Source organism: Capricornis sumatraensis, chromosome 3, assembly GCF_032405125.1.
Source record: "Capricornis sumatraensis isolate serow.1 chromosome 3, serow.2, whole genome shotgun sequence".
Taxonomy (NCBI): Eukaryota; Metazoa; Chordata; class Mammalia; order Artiodactyla; family Bovidae; genus Capricornis; species Capricornis sumatraensis.
In genome coordinates this window covers 46,808,063-46,814,393 of record NC_091071.1, presented here as the reverse complement: position 1 = coordinate 46,814,393, position 6,331 = coordinate 46,808,063, and the positions used below count along the sequence as shown (strand labels likewise).

Sequence of the window (6,331 nt, the reverse complement as noted above, 5' to 3'; positions counted from 1 at the left end):
GCTCAAACTACCGCACAATGGCACTCATCTCACATGCTAGTAAAGTAATGCTTCAAAATTCCCTAAGCCAGGCTTCAGTAATACGTGAACCGTGAACATTCAGATGTTCAAGCTAGTTTTAGAAAAGGCAAAGGAACCAGAGATCAAGTTTCCAACATCCGCTGGATCATCAAAAAAGCAAGAGAGTTCCAGAAAACACCTATTTCTGTTTTATTGACTATGCCAAAGCCTTTGTGTGGATCACAATAAACTAGAAAATTCTGAAAGAGATGGGAATACCAGGCTACCTGACCTGCCTCTAGAGAAACCTATATGTCGGTCAGGAAGCAACAGATAGAACTGGACATGGAACAACAGACTGGTTCCAAATAGGAAAAGGAGGACATCAAGGCTGCATATTGTCACCCTGCTTATTTAACTTATACACAGTGTACATCAAGAGAAACGCTGGGCTGGAAGAAGCACAAGCTGGAAGCAAGATTGCTTGGAGAAATATCAATAACCTCAGATATGCAGAGGACACCACCCTTATGGCAGAAAGTGAAGAGGAACTAAAAATCCTCTTGTTGAAAATGAAAGAGGAGAATGAAAAAGTTGGCTTAAAGTTCAACATTCAGAAAACTATCATGGTATCTGGTCCTATCACTTCATGGGAAATAGATGGGGAAACAGTGGAAATAGTCAGACTTTATTTTTCTGGGCTCCAAAATCACTGCAGATGGTGATTGCAGCCATGAAATTAAAAAACGCTTACTCCTTGGAAGGAAAGTTATGACCACTTAGGTAGCATATTAAAAAGCAGAGAGAAAAAAAGTTTGAGTCGCAGCTGTTGGGTTGCCAGCGGAGTCGCGCGCCCAGAGCTACGTAGGGCACAGAAGTCATGGCTTCTCCGTCCAAAGGCAATGACCTGTCTTCGTCGGATGAGGAGGGCCCGGCGATGGTGGCCGGACCGGGCCCGGGGCCTGGGGGCGCCGAAGGGGCAGCGGAGGAGCGCCGCATCAAGGTCTCCAGCCTGCCCTTCAGTGTGGAGGCGCTCATGTCGGACAAAAAGCCGCCCAAGGAGACGTCCCCGCGGCCAGCCGAAAGCGCCTCCGCCTGGCCACCCTGCGGCCGCTTCTGCTGCCTGGCCACGGCGTCCGGGAAGCTCACAGCCCCGGGCCGCTGGTCAAACCCTTCGAGACCGCTTCCGTCAAGTCGGAAAATTCAAAAGACGGAGCGGCGTGGATGCAGGAACCGGGCAGGTACTCGCCGCCGCCAAGACACATGAGCCCCACCACCTGCACCCTGCGGAAACACAAGACCAATCGGAAGCTGCGCACATCCTTTACCACTTCCCAGCTCTTCGCTCTGAGCGCAAGTTCCGCCAGAAACAGCACCTCTCCATCGCAGAGCGGGCAGAGTTCTCCAGCTCTCTGAACCTCACAGAGACCCAGGTCAAAATCTAGTTCCAGAACCGAAGAGCCAAGGCGAAAAGACTGCAGGAGGCAGAACTGGAAAAGCTGAAAATGGCTGCAAAACCTATGCTGCCCTGGGGCTTCAGCCTCCCTTTCTCCATCAACTCTCCCCTGCAAGCAGCATCTCTATACGGTGCATCTTACCCTTTCCATAGACCTGTGCTCCCCATCCCGCCCGTCGGACTCTATGCGACTCCAGTGGGATATGGCATGTACCACCTATCCTAAGGAAGACCAGCTCAATAGACTTCGGGACTGATGTTTGTTTAAAAGCCTCCCCCCGCCCCGACTCCAAGAAGACAGTCCCGCTCTGCAAACCTTGCATGCTCCACCCTCAGCCTCAGCGGCTAGACTGACAGGGCCACAGACATAGTTCGAATTGCTTCTTTTGACTGGAGACACCCAAGCCCTGTTTTCTTGATTAATCTGTCAGATGCACCCCCCCCCCTTTTCATAAAGATTGGCTCTAACACTTTATATAAATATATATATAATAAAATATAATACATTTTTATACAGCAGACATAAAAATCAAATTATTTTGAAAGGCAAAAAATGGTGTTGTCAGTCCGTATAGCTCCTTGGTATTTAATCTTTCTATCCAGCAACCCCTCCCTGCCCCAAGTATACTTTTATCACTTTGAAAGTGTGCCTTGTATAATTTTATATATCTTATTGAAGAGTTATTTCTTATCTCTTATTCTGAATTAAATTAAACATTTGTTTTATTGCAGTAACAAATAAAAATAAAAAAATAAAAAGCAGAGACATTACTTTGCCAACAAAGGTTCAACTAGTCAAGGCTATGGTTTTTCCAGTAGTCATGTATGGATGTGAGAGTTGGACTGTGAAGAAAGCTGAGTGCCAAAGAATTGATGCTTTTGAACTGTGGTGTTGGAGAAGACTCTTGAGAGTCCCTTGGACTGCAAGGAGATCCAACCAGTCCATTCTGAAGGAGATCAGTCCTGGCTGTTCTTTGGAAGGAATGATGCTAAAGCTGAAACTCCAGTACTTTGGCCACCTCATGCGAAGAGTTGACTCATTGGAAAAGACTCTGATGCTGGGAAGGATTGGGGGCAGGAGAAGAAGGGGATGACAGATTATGAGATGGCTGGATGGCATCACTGACTCAATGGACATGAGTTTAAGTGCACTCCAGGACTTGGTGCTGGACAGGGAGGCGTGGCGTGCTGCAATTCATGGGGTCACAAAGAGTCAGACATGACTGAGTGACTGAACCTAACTGAACGTTGGTCATAACTTTTCTCCCAAGAAATAAACATCTTTTAATTTCATGGCTGCAGTCACCATCTGCAGTGATTTTAGGGCCCCCAAATATAAAGTCTGCCACTATTTCCACTGTTTCTCTATCTATTTGCCATAAAGTGATGGGGCCAGATGCCATGATCTTAGTTTTCTGAATGTTGAACTTTAAGCCAACTTTTTCACTCTCCTCTTTCACTTTCATCAAGAGACTCTAGTTCTTCTTCACTTTTTGCCATAAGGGTGGTGTCATCTGCATATCTGAGGTTATTGATATTTCTCCCAGCAATCTTGATTCCAGCTTGTGCTTCATCCAGCCCAGTGTTTTGCATGATGTACTCTGCATATAATTTAAATTAACCAAGTGGCAATATATAGCCTTGACATACTCCTTTCCGGATGTGGAACCAGCCATTCATCTATGTCCAGTTCTAACTGTAGCTTCCTGACCTGCATACAGATTTCCCAAGAGGCAGGTCAGGTGGTCTGGTATTCCCATCTCTTTCAGAATATTCTACAATTTATTGTGATCCACACAGTCAAAGGCTTTGGCATAGTCAATAAAGCAGAAAGAGATGCTTTTCTGAAACTCCCTTGCTTATTCGATGATCCAACCGATGTTGGCAATTTGATCTCTTGTTCCTCTACCTTTTCTAAATCTTGCTTGAACATCTGAAAGTTCACAATTCAAGTATTGTTGAAGCCTGGCTTAGGGAATTTTGAACATTACTTTACTAGCCTGTGAGATGATTGCAATTGTGTGGTAGCTTGTACATTCCTTGGCATTGCCTTTCTCTGTGATTGAAATGAAAACTGACCCTTTCCAATCCGTGGCCACTGCTGAGTTTTCCAAATTTGCTGGCATATTGAGTGCAGCACTGTCACAGCATCATCTTTTAGCATTTGAAATAGCTCAACAGGATTTCCATCACCTCCACTAGCTTTGTTCATAGTGATGCTTCCTAAGGCCTCCTTGACTTCACATTCCAGGATATCTGGCTTGAGGTGAGTGATCACACCATCATGATTATCATCATGAAGATCTTTTTTGTACAGTTCTTCTGTGTATTCTTGCTACCTCTTTTAATATCTTCTTCTTCTGTTAGGTCCATACCATTTCTGTCCCTTATTGAGCCCATCTTTGCATGAAATGTTCCTTTGGTATCTCTAATTTTCTTGAAGAGATCTCTAGTGTTTCCCAATCTGTTGTTTTCCTCTATTTCTTTGCACTGATCACTGAGGAAGGCTTTCTTATCTCTCCTTGATATTCCTTGGAACTCTGCATTCAAATGAATATATCTTTCCTTCTCTCCTTTGCTTTTTGCTTCTCTTCTTTCCACAGCTATTTGTAAAAGGCCTCCCCAGACAGCCATTTTGCTTTTTTGCATTTCTTTTTCTTAGGGATGGTCTTGATCCCTGTCTCCTGTACAATGTCAGAAACCTCCATCTGTAGCTTATCAGGCACTCTGTCTATCAAATCTAGTCCTTTAAATCTATTTGTCAATTCTACTGTTTAATCGTTAACGATTTGATTTAGGTCATACATGAATGCTCTAGTGGTTTTCCCTACTTTCTTCAATTTAAATCTGAATTTGTCAATAAGGAGTTCATGATCTGAGCCACAGTCAGCTCCCAGTCTTGTTTTTGCTGAGTGTATAGAGTTTCTCCATCATAAGCTGCAAAGAATATAACTAATCTGATTTCAGTGTTGATCATCTGGTGATGACCTGTGTAGAGTCTTCTCTTACGTTGTTGGAAGAGAACATTTGCTATGACCAGTGCTTTCCTTTGTGAAAACTATTAGCATTTGTCCTCCTTTATTCTGTACTCCAAGGCAAAATTTGCCTGTTACTCCTGGTGTTTCTTGATGTTCTACTTTTGCTTTTCAGTCCCCTATAATGAAAAGGACACCTTTTGGGGGTGTTAGTTCTAGAAGGTCTTGTAGGTCTTCATCAGTTCAGTTCAGTTCAGTTGTTCTGTCGTGTCCGACTCTTTGCAACCCCATGAATTGCAGCACGCCAGGCCTCCCTCTCCATCACCAACTCCCGGAGTTCACTCAAATTCATGTCCTTTGAGTTGGTGATGCCATCCAGCCATCTCATCCTCTGTCATCCCCTTATCCTCCTGCCCTCAATCCCTCCCAGCATCAGAGTCTTTTCCAATAAGTCAATTCTTCACATGAGGTGGCCAAACTATTCGAGTTTCAGCTTTAGCATCAGTCCTTCCAATGAACACCCAGGACTGATCTCCACTAGAATGGACTGGATGGATCTCCTTGCAGTCCAAGGGATTCTCAAAAGTCTCCTTCAACACCACAGTTCAAAGGCATCAATTCTTTGCCACTCAGCTTTCTTCACAGTCCAACTCTCACATCCATACATGACTACTGGAAAAACCATAGCCTTGACTAGTTGGACCTTTGTTGACAAAGCAATGTCTCTGCTTTTTAATATGCTGTCTAGGTTGGTCATAACTTTCCTTCCAAGGAGTAAGTGTCTCTTAATTTCATGGCTGCAGTCACCATCAGCAGTGATTTTGGAGCCCCCCAAAATAAAGTCTGACACTGTTTCCACTGTTTCCCCATCTATTTTCCATGAAGTGATAGGACCAGATGTGTAGGTCTTCATGGAATCGTTCAATTTCAGCTTCTTCAGCATTATTGGTTGGGTCATAGACTTGCATTACTGTGATTTTGAATGGTTTGCTTTGGAAATGAACAGAGATCATTCTGTCATTTTTGAGACTGAATCCAAGTACTGCACTTCTCACTCTTTCGTTGACTATGATGGCTACTCAATTTCTTCTAAGGAATTCTTGCCCACAGTAATAGATATAATAATAGTCATCTGAGTTAAATTCACCCATTCCAGTCCATTTTAATTCACTGATTCCTAAAATGTTGATGTTCACTCTTGCCATCTCCTGTTTGACCATTTCCAATTTGCCTTGATTTATAGGCCTAACATTCCAGGTTCCTATGCAATATTGTTGTTTATGGCATTGGACCTTGCTTCCATCACCAGTCACATCCACAACTGGGTGTTGTGTTTTCTCTGACTTCATCTTTTATTCTTTCTAGAGTTATTTCTTCACTGATCTCCAGTAGCATATTGGACACCTAGCAGCCTGAGGAGTTCATCTTTCATGTGTAAGGTTACTCTCTTGTAGATTGGATGAGTTACACAGAGAACCTCATCCAATCCCTATATCAACCTTCTGAAATAAGTCTCTTCCTTTTTTACTACCAAAGAGCAAAACGGAGCCCTGATGAGATGAATCACTTGGCTGAGTCTGCTAAGTAAATAGGTCATGGTTGGGAGGTGGGTACGGGGGCTGCTGTACCTCTAAATCTGTGTTCTTTCTACTCTGTTGAGAATAGGGACTAGCAGACTGAAGTTATCAGAAAGGTAATTAGGAGACAAAATTTAAATGAAATCCCAGAGTACAGCAGCATTTTATAGTCCCAGGGATATGAAGGATACAGAAGAGAGGAGTCAATACCTTGAATGACATTGTGATACCGTGGAAAGCAAGTGGGACAAGACTCACTTAGGTGAGTCAGTGTGCAGGTGCTTGTATTGAATTGTTGCTGTGGGATGATCCACCCAGCTCCA

The 6,331-nt window shown here is 43.7% G+C and overlaps 1 pseudogene; it reads left to right on the top strand.

Moving 5' to 3' along the window:
- Positions 1 to 880: 880 nt before the first annotated feature.
- On the top strand, positions 881 to 1,682 carry LOC138076840 (homeobox protein MSX-2 pseudogene; annotated as a pseudogene).
- The last annotated feature ends 4,649 nt before the right edge of the window (positions 1,683 to 6,331 follow it).